The following is a 13,325-nucleotide window of genomic DNA, read 5'->3' on the forward strand; positions in this document are numbered from 1 at the left end:
CCCACCCCCTGCTGCCAATTCATGCATACCTAGAACCTCAGAATGTGACCTTATTTGGAAATAGGTAGGGTCTTTGTAGATGCAATTAGTTAGATTAAGATGAAGTCACAGTGAGTTAGGGTGGGTCCTAAATCCAATGGCTGGTATTCTTATTAGAAGGTCATGGGAAGACCCAGAGAGACACACATAAAGGGAAAAGACCATGTGAAGATGGAGCGATGTAGACAAGTCAAGGAACTTCAAGGATCCTGGCAACCATCAGACTAAGAAGAGGCAAGGAAGGATCCGGCCCCAGATCCTTCAGATGGATCATGACCCTGCGGGCACCTGGACTTCAGACTTCTGGCCTCCAGAACTGTGAGAGACTAAATCTCTGTTGTTTTAAGCCATCTGGTTTGTGTTAATTTGCTAAGGCAGCCCCAGGAAATGAATATACCTAACAAAGAGACATGAAGGTACACTTGATTTAAGGTGGGACTTTTCAAGACTGCATTTCCCAATTCATTAAGGGCCTAGAAAGAGAGAAAAAAAACTTACAGACTTTCAAGGTCCACCAACATCAAAGTTTAGAATTCTGTTTTCCTACCTTCCCACCACACCCCTGGCCCCTGCAAGACTCCAACAGTCAGCATGGATGCAACTTACTATGGTTGTTGTTTTAGGCCACTGGAGTTGCTGTGGCTTCCGCACTTGGCTCCTTGGAACAGACAGGACAAGTGTCCAGCATTGTAGCTTCCTAATCCAAGGTATCCATGAGATTCTAGGCCTGTGAGTTTAAGTCTGCCTCACAACCTTTTGTATTTGGAGACACCAGTGGCTGAATAACAGATGATGGTTTTGCTGTTTACAAGGTACTTTGAAGCGTGGGTGACTGATGACTCTCCGCAGATCTGCCTGACGGAGCTGATATGACCAGATGTCTGGTGCTGCTCCTCAGATCTCTGGGGCTGATCATTCATGGCAGAAGATAAACATGTGATGGAAGAAAATTTGCTGCATTAATCAAGCAGTCTTAATGAGTGCTCTGGCTGATATCTTGGAAGTCGCATGAAATATGAAGTCAGAAGTTTGGGGTTTATGTTTCTGCTTTGCAGTGTAGTAATTTTGTGAGTTTAGGAAAATCAAATAAACTGTGAGCCTCAGTTCTTCATCAGTGGAATGGGGTTGATGTTAATCACCCAGTCTGTATCCAGAGGGTGCTTTATAGTTCAAATGGGGGGAAGGGGCTTTGTGAACCACAAAATGCTAATATAGTTGTTGGCTCTTGTGTTTATGTGTCAGTAATATCTCACTGAGAATACATGCAAGTGTGAGTCTCTCCATCATGTCCAACTCATTGCAACCCATGGACGGTAGCCCGCCAGGCTCCTCAGCCCATGGGACTCCGCAGGCAAGAATACTGGAGTGGGTTGCCATTTCCTTCTCCAGGGAATCTTCCCAACCCAGGGATTGAACCCAGGTCTCTGGCATTGCAGGCAGATTCTTTACTATTTCAACCACGAGGGAACCCCAGTCAGTCGTGTCCCGACTCTTTGCAACCCCAGGAACTATATAGTCCATGGAATTCTCCAGGCCAGAATACTGAAGTGGGTAGCCTTTCCCTTCTCCTGGAGATCTTCCAAACCCAGGGATCAAACCTAGGTCTCGTGAATTGCAGGTGGATTCTTTACCAGCTGAGCCACAAGGGAAGCCAAAGAATATTGGAGTGGGTAGCCTATCCTTTCTCCAGCGGATTTTCTCAACCCAGGAATTGAACCAGGGTCTCCTGCGTTGCAGGCAGATTCTTTACCAACTGAGCTATCAGGGAAACCTGTGTATATATGAAGGGCACATTTTTAGGAAACAAACCCAAATCTATTATAATCTATTATTATAATTCCCCCATAATCAAGGAGAATTTGATTCTGTATGTTTGAGAAGTTGTCATCTAATGTGAAAGTTGACAAAGTTTCCCAAGATTTGGCTAAGGTTGTCTTAGGAGGCTCTAGTCCTGTTTGATTCAGCTTCTCACGGAGTCAACAGGGACCTTGGTATACTTCCTGTTGGCCTCACTGTTGACCATCTTCAACTCAATCAATGACCTTCATGGTGCTGGTGGTGACAGCATCCAAATACCATCCAAATTAAGAAAAATGGGAAAGTTATCTTTTGCATTTCTCATAGGCTATTTTGATAGTGCTTTATTTCTTATTTGTCCTTCATTCTCCAAAGCACTAAAAAATACCGTGCTCATTTTGTTGGGTGTCATGTGGTCTTTTCCTTGGGCCCAACTGCCTCTTGTTTATGAAAAATAGCAAGTTAACCATGACAAATGGCCAGCAGCAATTTTGCCTCCAAAGTACATAGACTTTTTTCTTCTCCTTATTTTGTTTTTAAAAATAATAAAGTATTTTTCCATTGGGAAAAATGTCTTTCAGAGATACATAGCATAGAGAAAAGCTCTGAAGTCAGGAGACCTGGGTTCAGATCCCAGACTGAGCCAGTTTCACAGGCTCTTTGGAGCCTCAGTGACTCTCGGGGGATGGTATGAGAACCAAAGTGCCAGCATGTTGCAAACAATGAGATGCTACACATGTGTTCTTACTACTTCATCTCTTTGCAGCGGCATTCTAGCAGGAGCAGGCAGACTCTTCAGAAATTCTGGTTCAGGATATTTCTTGGAAATCCTATATCGTGGCCTATGTATATTTAATCTGAAACATGACAGTCCTGAAGAACAGGTGGCAAATCTGTCTCTTCACCTCAAAAATGTGGAGCCCTAGTTTTGAAGTCCAGTCCCACCTTCTCAGTGGCCACCAACAATTATGGCCCTCCCTGAAGTTGGAAACTAGACCTTCACCCAAAGCTTTCTTCTGTTGATCTGTCCCCATAGTCATGTTCTTCATTTCATCCAGCTCCAAGGCTGGCTGAAACCTCAAAGTGTCATGCATGATGACTCTTTCTTTCACCAGACAATGTGCAGTCTCGAGATAATATTCATGAATTTACTTGGGGCCAGATGTATGGTCCTAACCTATCCGCGCCTGGGTTTGCTTGCATCTTCTAAGATCTTTGTCATTACCAACAGTCAACAAAAATCAACATTAGTCGTATAATTTATGTGTAGTCAGCTTTCAGGTTTTCCCCTTTATTAAGGATCAAAGGATTGTAAATAACGAGAAGACAGAATAGCACAACAAGCAATTGTTATTGCTTTTGTCTCTGGAGATTCTGACAAGCAGTCCCTCACTTTTGCCTCAATGTGCCTTGGGAAGTACATTGTGGCCTGGGCTGCGGCAAAGCAGACGATTGTGTTTTGCCCATAAGAACAATGTTGTCACTGAGAGGTGGAGATCAAGGACTGAGCATCCAGTAAGTTATAGTCTTGATCGACTATGTATCCTAAAATTCAGAGAAAGTGATAGAAGGCTGTTAATGTGATAGAGCAAAGCTGTAATTAGAAGCTGGCAGACTTAGAAAGGATATCAGAGGTGATCTACCATGAGCCCTGTATCTTACAGATGAGGAAGGGGGAGATCTGAAAATCAGCTAGTTGTGTCAAGACACACTGTTAGTTAGTGGTGGAGCTGGGACCATAACAAAGATCTTTGATAGCAGCTCGGTGTTCCTTCGGCTCCTCTCTTCCCAGAGATCACTCGTTAGAATGGGATGGACCAAGCCTAGAGTCCCCGCTCGGCCATGTATTGTGACCTTGGGCAAGTTATTTCACTTCTTTGAACCTCAGTGCCCCTAACCATAAATCTGAGAAATTAATACTCAGCTCATGGAATTGTTTTCAGGATTCAACTAGACAATCAGTGTAAGAACAAGAATTAACCAATGGCCCAGACAATGCTCACTACGTGACTGTTTCTATGGTTGTGCCAGTATGGCCAGAAATAGCAGTAAGTATGCGTAAATCACTCTGTATGCATGCATGCTAAGTCATTTAAGTCGTGTCCTAGCTCTTTGCAAACCTATGGACCATAGCCTGACAAGCTTCTCTGTCCATGGGATTCTCCAGGCAAGAATACTGGAGTGGGTTGCCATTTCCTTCTCCAGGGGATCTTTCTGACACAGAGATCGAACCTGCATCTCTTACATTTCCTGCATTGGCAGGCAGGTTCCTTACCACTAGTTCCACCTGGGAAGCCCATAAATCACTCTATCATAACATAAATGTAACCTAACTGAAATTAAATCTGCATCAATTCTAGACCAATCTTCTCAGCTTGGTTTGCCTTGGTTTGCAACCCAGAGAAATTGGAATCAGTCTCCCCATTTTACCTTGCTAACCTTCTCAGCCATAATTAGTCATAATGCAGTATTTTCATTAATCTGAGATCGCTACTTAAATTTCAGATTGTCCTTTAAGAAATAGACATCAGAGACTCCAAATACTTAGAGGCTTCACTAGAGTTTAGATTCCGAGGGCTTTGAGTGTAGGTCTCTTGAATCTTCCTGATCTCTTTTTCTCTCTCTTTATTTAAGGCACCAAGAATTTCAGGCTGCTTTGAAAGGGAGTAAAGAAGAAATGAAGAGACAACCCAGGACCACCTGAGTGGGAAATGGCAAAGGTGGGAGGAAGGGGCGCGCTGGTTGGGGACAGCGTGCAGAGGCTCCGGTGCTTCCAGCTGCGCTGCATGAACCACTGTGGGCTAGAGGGGCCGTGTGGGGAGCAGGGATGCGGAGTCACATCTGCTGCAGGAGGGGAGCAGGAAGGGCTTATGCAGGACTAGAAAGGGCATCTGGCTTCCCTCCGGTCTTTTCTCTGGATGTGCTGCTCGGAGTGTGAGCCACAGCAGGTGAATCCATTTGCTATTCAGACAAGTTAAATGTGTGTGCTCAGTGGCTTCAGGCATATCCAACCTGTGTGACCCCATGGACTGCAGCCCACCAGGCTCCTCTGTCCATGGGATTCTTCAGGCAAGAATACTGGGGTGGGTTGCCATGCCCTCCCCCAGGGGATCTTCCTGACCCAGAGATCGAACCCATATCTCCTTTGTCTCCTGCATGCAGACAAGTGAGGCACCTAAATCCCAGAGCCTGTTCACATGTGGGCATCTGAGGGTGGGCTCAGATTTCTCCTGTGCTCCACTCAGCTTTCTGCAAACTCTGCCTCTTTCTCCTGGCTGTGTCCCTTAGAGGAAGCCCTCGAGAGAGTTTCTGTTTCACTCCTAAAGAAACCAAGGGACAGGGACTTAAACTAGACTTAAACTAGCAGGTGTGGCTAAGCTGACCCGGGGATCAAGAGTCTCTATCCCCCTAGGGAAGCATTTTATGGGCTTTGTTTTTAAGTATCCTGTTACCCCTCAGATACAGGGAAAGTGATCTGGTCTTACAAAATGCCAGATCAGAGATCCCGCAAAAGTCAAACCCATGATTGGGGTGTATGTCATATGCTTGGGCAGCATCTCTCTGGCTGGAACATAATTGTGGCCGTTGCTGCATTGCTAACTTCTTGCTCAGCCCTTTGTTGAAGTAACCATTCTTTGGGAAATGGGGTTTGGACTCTTCCCGGTTTTAAAATCCAAATGCCATCAGGGCTATCCTTCTCCATGCTGTCCACTTGGACAGCTTGTGGTGTCTTACAAGCTGCTGAAAGAATGTTGCCCGGAGGGAGGTTCTCTGGGTTGCGACATGCTATGGATTCAGCCTTCTCGTGTGTGGTCTCGCCATAAAAGGGTGATCCAGTATCCTACAGAAACTGATTCTAAAGTATTAGACTGCATCGGGGTCAGGTGGGGACAGTTATTCTAAATACCAAATCCTGGGCCCAACCCCCAGTCACTCAGATTCAATATGTTCCCCGGACTGGGCCCAGGAGTCTGCATTTGTACCCAGTGTCCTGAGTGACTCTGTTCTGTGAAGCGCTTACGTTTCCTCTGATTCTGAATTTGAGTAAATCTGGGAGACTTGATGCCTCAGGTGAGGCAACATGGCCGCAACATGGCTGAGATGACAGAATGTGCCTCATCTGAGAAGCCCCCAAGAGTGTTTTGGTCTTGGCCCCATTGCAACCTCTTGATCTTCTATTTTTCTGCCTACAAAATGAAGCAGCTCATGCTTTTTTCATTATTTAAAATTGAGGTATAGTTGATGTCCAATATTATGTAAGTTACAGGTGTAAGTTGTAAGTTGCAACATAGTGATTCACAATTTTTAAAGCTGAGCACCAAAGAATTGATGCTTTTGAACTGTGGTGTTGGAGAAGACTCTTCAGAGTCCCTTGGACTGCAAGGAGATCCAACCAGCCCATCCTGAAGGAAATCAGTCCTGAATGTTTATTGGAAGGACTGATGTTGAAGCTGAAACTCCAATACTTTGGCCACTTGATGTGAAGAACTGACTCATTTGAAAAGACCCTGATGCTGGGAAAGATTGAAGGCGAGAGAAGGGGATGACAGAGGATGAGGTGGTTGGATGGCATCACCGACTTAATGGACATGAGTTTGAGTAAACTCTGGGAGATGGTGATGGACAGGGAGGCCTGGCATGCTGCAGTCCATGGGGTCACAAAGAGTCAGACACAACTGAGCGACTGAACTGACACTGATATTCCATTTATAGTCACTACAAAACACTGAGTGTATTTCCTGTGTTGTATAATATATCCTGGTAGCTTGTTTACTTTATACATAAAAGTTTGTGTCTCTTAATTCCCTACCCCATCCCGCCCCCCTTCCCTCTCCCCACTGGGAACCACTGGTTTGTTCTCTTTATTTGTGAATCTGTTTCTTTTTTGTTGTATTCACTATATTGTTTTGTTTTTTAGATTCCACATATAAGTGATATCATACAGAAGCACCCCTTACTTGGAATTCTTAAGAGGAAAGGTACTGTATGACAATAATGTTGATAAAAAACATACTGTATAACAATAATATTGATAAAATGCTTTTACCTTAAACCTAGATAGAATGTAGTAATAGCTTTCACTTTATCTTTTGATTTTCACAATAAACTCACTAAAATTTCACAGTGAACTATTCCACTCATGAAAATGTTGAGTCACAGAGATGTCTTCTGGATGTCACGGTGGTGTCCAGCGTTCCATCACCTTAAGAGCAGAACTTAAGGTTGGGGTCCTGCTTTTCCAGCTGACTGCTGGCGAATCTGCATGGTTGACTGGCCTCACCGAGGAGACGGGGTGTGTGGGGTGTGGTCACAGGATCTCTCGTCTGCCCAAGTTCTCATAGAACTAGACCTGGAAGTGGAAGTTGATCCAATCACTACCTTGGTGGCCTTCCTGGTAGGCCCTCCTGCCTTTCCATATTCAAACAATGGAGTGTTATGTGGCTATTAGCAATGACTATTGGGTATAGGTGTTGTCACTACTACCTTAACCCAGAGAGTTACCGAAAAGAAGTTTAAAATGACCAGGAAAAACATGGAGTGGCCTGAATCAGGACAGGGGCTTTGGAGATGGTGAGAGATACTGGCTTTTGGAACAATTTGGTGGGTTCATGCTGAGTGGATACCATGGATCCAGGTGGCCCCGACCCCCATGATTGCTGTCCACCAGGAGTTGTAAGACCATTGCTTACCAACCTCTTTGGTTTGGTTTACATGGCACTATTTTTTTTTTTTTTTTTTACATGGCACTATTATTTGTGTGTGTGTGTGTGTGAGGGACACTGAGCTACACTCTCAGTATGCAGGATTTTATTACTCACAAGAACATAGCATTATTTTTTAATGTGCATTACTTGCCAAAACAAAATACATATAACTTTTCATTTTTTTAATTTTAATTTTCTTTTTAAAAATTAATTTATTTTTTTTATTGGAGGATAATTGCTTTACAAAATTTTGTTGTTTTCAGTCAAACCTCAACATGAATCAACCATAGGTACACATATATCCCCTCCCTTTTGAACCTCCCTCCCATCTCCCTCCCCATCCCACTCCTCTAGGTTGATACAGAGCCCCTGTTTGAGTTTCCTGAGCCATACAGCAAATTCCTGTTGGCTAGCTATTTTGCATATGGTAATGTAAGTTTCCATGTTACTCTTTCCATACATCTCACCCTTTCCTCCCTTCTCCCCATGTCCATACGTCTCCCTATGTCTCTCCATTGCTGCCCTGTAAGTAAATTCTTTGGTACCATTTTTCTAGATTCCGTATATATACATTAGAATATGATATTTTATTTTTCTCTTTCTGACCTACTTCACTCTGTATAATGGGTTCTATGTTCATCCACTTCATTACAACTGACTCAAATGCATTCCTTTTTATGGCTGAGTAATAGTTCATTGAGAAAACCAAGATCATGGCATCTGGTCCCATCACTTCACGGCAAATAGATGGGGAAACAATGGAAACAGTTAAGAGACTTTATTTTCGGCGGTTCCAAAATTACTGCAGATGGTGACTGACTGCAGCCATGAAATGAAAAGATGCTTGCTCCTTGTAAGAAAAGTTGTGGTCAACCTAGACAGCATATTAAAAAGCAGAGACGTTACTTTGCCAACAAAAGTCCGTCTAGTCAAAGCTCTGGTTTTTCCAGTAGTCAGGTATGGATGTGAGAGTTGGACTATAAAGAAAGCTGAGCGCCAAACAGTTGATGCTTTTAAACTGTGGTGTTGGAGAACTCTCCAGAGTCCCTTGGTCTGCAAGACAATGCAACCAGTCAATCCTGAAGGAAATTAGTCCTGAATATTCATTGGAAGGACTGATGCTAAAGCTGAAACTCCAATACTTTGGCCACCTGATGCAAAGAACTGAGTTATTTGAAAAGACCCCTTTGCTGGGAAATACTGAAGGCAGGAGGAGAAGGGGACAACAGAGGATGAGATGGTTGGAAGGCATCACTGACTCAATGGACATGAGTTTGAGCAATCTGTAGGAGTTGGTGATGAACAGGGAAGCCTGGTGTTCTGCAGTCCATGGGGTTGCAAAGAGTTGGACATGACTGAGTGACTGAACTGAACTGAATATTCCATTGTGTATATCTACCACAACTTCTTTATCCATTCATCTGTCGATGGACATATAGCTTGCTTCCCTGTTCTAGCTATCGTAAATAGTGCTGCAGTGAATGAGCAATGGGATGCATGTGTGTTTTTCAATTTTGATTTCCTCAAGGTATATGCCTAGGAGTGGATTGCTGGGTCATATGGTGGTTTTATTCCTAGTTTTTTAAGGAATCTCCATACTGTCTTCCATAGTGGCTGTATCAATTTACATTCCCACCAGCAGTGCAAGAGCATTCTCTTTTCTCCACACCCTCTCCAGCCTTTATTGTTTGTAGATTTTTTGATGATGGCCATTCTGACAGGTGTGAGATGATATCTCCTTGTAGTTTTGATTTGCATTTCTGTAATAATGAGTGATGATGAGCATCTTTTCATGTGTTAGCCATCTGTATGTCTTCTTTGGAGAAATGTCTGTTTAGGTTTTTTCCCCACTTTTTGATTGGGTTGTTTGTTTTTCTGGTATTGAGTTGTATGAGCTGCTTGTATATTTTGGAAATTAATCCTTTGTCAGTTGTTTCATTTACTATTATTTTCTCCCATTCTGAGGGTTGTCTTTTCACCTTGCTTATAGTTTCTTTTGCTGTGCAAAAGCTTTTAAGTTTAATCCAGCCCCATTTTTTTACTTTTGTTTTTGTTTCCATTACTCTAGGAGGTGGGTCAAAGAGGATCTTACTTTGATTTATGTCATCAAGTGTTCTGCCTATGTTTTCCTCTAAGAGTTTTATAGTTTCTGATCTTACATTTAGGTCTTTAATCCATTTTGAGTTTATCTTTCAGTATGATGTTAGGAAGTGTTCTAATTTCATTCTTTTACATGTAGCTGTCCAGTTTTCCCAGCGCCATTTATTGAAGAGGCTCTCTTTGCCCCATTGTATATTCTTGCCTCCTTTGTCAAAAATAAGGTATCCATAGGTGCCTGGGTTTATATCTGGGTTTTCTATCTTGTTCCATTGTTCTATGTTTCTGTTTTTGTGATAGTATCATGCTGTCTTGATGACTGCAGCTTTCTAGTATAATCTGAAGTCAGGAAGGTTGATTCCTCCACCTCCATTCTTCTTTCTCAAAACTGCTTTCACTATTCAGGGTCTTTTGTGTTTCCATAAGAACTGTGAAACATTTTGTTCTAGTTCTGTGAAAAATGCCATTGGTAATTTGATAGGGATCACGTTGAATCTGTAGATTGCATTTGGTAGTATCATCATTTTCATAATATTCATTATTCATACCCAGGAACATGGAGTACCTCTCCATCTGATTATGTTGCCTTTGATTTCTTTCATTAATGTCTTATAATTTTCTGTGTACAGTTCTTTTGTCTCCTTAGGTAAGTTTATTCTTAAATATTTAATTCTTTTTGTTGCATGGTGAATGGGCTTGATTCCTTAATTTCTCTTTCTGATTTTTCATTGTTAGTATATAGAAATGCAAGTGATTTCTGTGTATTGATTTTGTATCCTGCAACTTTGCTAAATTCACAGATTAACTCTAGTAATTTTCTGATACCATCTTTAGGGTTTTCTATGTACAGTATCATGTCATCTGCAAACAGTGAGAGCTTTACTTTTTCTTTTCAAATCTGGATTCCTTTTATTTCTTTTTCTTCTCTGATTGCTGTAGCTAGGACTTCCAAAATTATGTTGAATAATAGTGGTGAAAGTGGACACCTTTGTCTTGTTCCTAATCTTGGGGGGAATTCTTTCAGTTTTTCACCATTGAGAATAATGTTTGCTATAGGCTTATCATATTTGGCCTCTACTATGTTGAGGTAGGTTCCTTCTATGCCCATTTTTTGAAGACTTTTAATCATTAATGGGTGCTGAATTTTGTCAAAGGCTTTTTCTGCATCTATTGAGATTATCATGTGATTTTTATCTTTCAATTTGTTAATATGATGTATCACATTGATTGATTTGCATATATTGAAGAATCCTTGCATCCCTGGAATGAACCCAACTTGATTATGGTGTATGAGCTTTTTGATGTGTTGCTGAATTCTGTTTGCTAAAGTTTGGTTGAGGATTTTTGCATCTATGTTCATCAGTGATATTGGTCTGTAGTTGTCTTTTTTTGTGTTGTCTTTGTCTGGTTTTGGTATCAGGGTGATGGTGGCCTTGTAGAATGAGTTTGGAAGTGTTCGTTCATCAGGATTGTATTGCTATAAGCTTCACTCTCAGAACTGCTTTTGCTACATCCCATAGGTTTCGAGTTGTATTTTCATTGTCATATGTTTCTAGAAGTTTTTTTATTTCCTTTTGATTTCTTCAGTAACCTGTTGGTTATTTAGAAACATGTTGTCTAATCTCCATGTGTTTATGTTTTTTACAGTTTTTTTCTTGTAATTTTTTCTTGTAATTGATCTCATAGTGCTGTGGTCAGAGAAGATGCTTGATAGGATTTCAATTTCCTTAAACTTACTGAGGTTTGATTTGTGACCCAAGATGTGCTCTATCCTGGAGAATGTTCCATGTGCACTTGAGGAGGTGTATTCTTCTGCATTTAGATGGAACGTCCTGAAGATATCAATGAGATCCATCTCATCTAATGTATCATTTAAGACTTGTGTTTCCTTATTAACTTTCTGTTTTGATGATCTGTCCATTGGTGTGTGTGGGGTGTTAAAGTCTCCTACTATTATTGTGTTACTGTCGATTTCTCCTTTTATGTCTGTTAATGTTTGTCTTACATATTGAGGTGCTCCTATGTTGAATGCGTAGATATTTATAATTGTTATGTTTTCCTCTTGGATTGATCCCTTGATCATTATGTAGTGTCATTCTTTATCTCTTGTAATCTTATTTGTTTTAAGGTCTATTTTGTCTGATATGAGGGTTGCTACTCCAGCTTTCTTTTGCTTCCCATTTGCAGGGAATATATTTTCCATCCTCTCATTTTCAGTCTATATGTATCTTTAGGTCTGAAGTGGGTTTCTTGTAGACAAACATATATTTGGGTCTTTTTTGTATTCATTCAGTCAGTCTGTGTCTTTTGGTTGGAGCATTTAATCCATTTACATTTGAAGTAATTATTGTTATATATATTCCTATTGCCATTTTCTTAATTATTGATTTTGTAGATCTTTTTTCTTCTCTAGTATTTCTTGACTATATAAGTCCATTTAACATTTGTTGTAAAGCTGGTTTGGTGGTACTGAATTCTCTTAACTTTTGCTTATCTGAAAATCTTTTTATTTCTCCATCAATTTTGAATGAGATCCTTGCCAGGTACTATAATCTTGGATGTAGATTTTTCCTTTTCAGTATTTTAAATATATCCTGCCATTCCCTTTTGGTCTGCAGAGTTTCTGCTGAAAGATCAGCTGTTAAGTGTATGGGCTTTCCCTTGTATGTTACTTGTTGCTTCTCCCTTGCTGCTTTTAATATTCTTTCTTTGTGTTTAGTTTTTGTTAGTTTGATTAGTATGTGTCTTGGCATGTTTCTCCTTGGGTTTATCCTGTATGGGACTCTTTGTACCTCTTGGACTTGATTGACTATTTCCTTTTCCATGTTGAGGAAATTTTCAACCATAATCTCTTCAAAAATTTTCTCATACCATTTCTTTTTCTCTTCTTCTGGGACTCCTATAATTTGAATGTTGGTGCATTTGATATTGTCCCAGAGGTCTCTGAGACTATCCTCAGTTCTTTTCATTCTTTTTACTTTATTCTGTTCTTCAGAAGTTATTTCTACCATTTTATTTTCCAGCTCACTGATTCATTCTTCTGCTTCAGATATTCTACTATTGATTCCTTCTAGAGTATTTTTAATTTCAGTAATTGTGTTGTTTGTCTCTGTTTATTCTTTAATTCTTCAAGGTCTTTGTCAATTGATTCTTGCATTTTCTCCATTTTGTTTTCAAGGTTTTTGATCATCTTTACTATCAATATTCTGAATTCTTTTTCAGGTAGTTTGCCTATTTCCTCTTGATTTGTTTGGACTTCTGTGTTTCTAATTTGTTTCCTCATTTGTGTAGCATTTCTCTGCCTTTTCATTATTTTTTTTTTAACTTATTGTGTTTGAGGTCTCCTTTTCCCAAGCTTCGAGGTTGAATTCTTTCTTCCTTTTGGTTTCTGCCCTCCTAAGGTTGGTCCAGTGGTTTCTGTAAGCTTTGTGTAGGGTGAGATTTGTGTTGAGTTTTTGTTTGTTTGTTTTGTTTTTTCTCTGATGGGCAAGGCTGAGTGAGGTGGTAATCCTGTCTGCCTGTGATTTGGTTTGTGTTTTTGTTCTGTCTGTTGTTTAGATGAGGTGTTCTGCACAGTACGTTACTGGTGGTTGGGTGATGCTGGGTCTTGTATTCAAGTGGTTTCTTTTGTGTGAGTTCTCACTATCTGATACTCCCTAGGGTTGGTCTCTGGTAGTCTAGGGTCTT

Source organism: Muntiacus reevesi, chromosome 14 (genome assembly GCF_963930625.1).
Source record: "Muntiacus reevesi chromosome 14, mMunRee1.1, whole genome shotgun sequence".
Classification (NCBI taxonomy): Eukaryota; Metazoa; Chordata; class Mammalia; order Artiodactyla; family Cervidae; genus Muntiacus; species Muntiacus reevesi.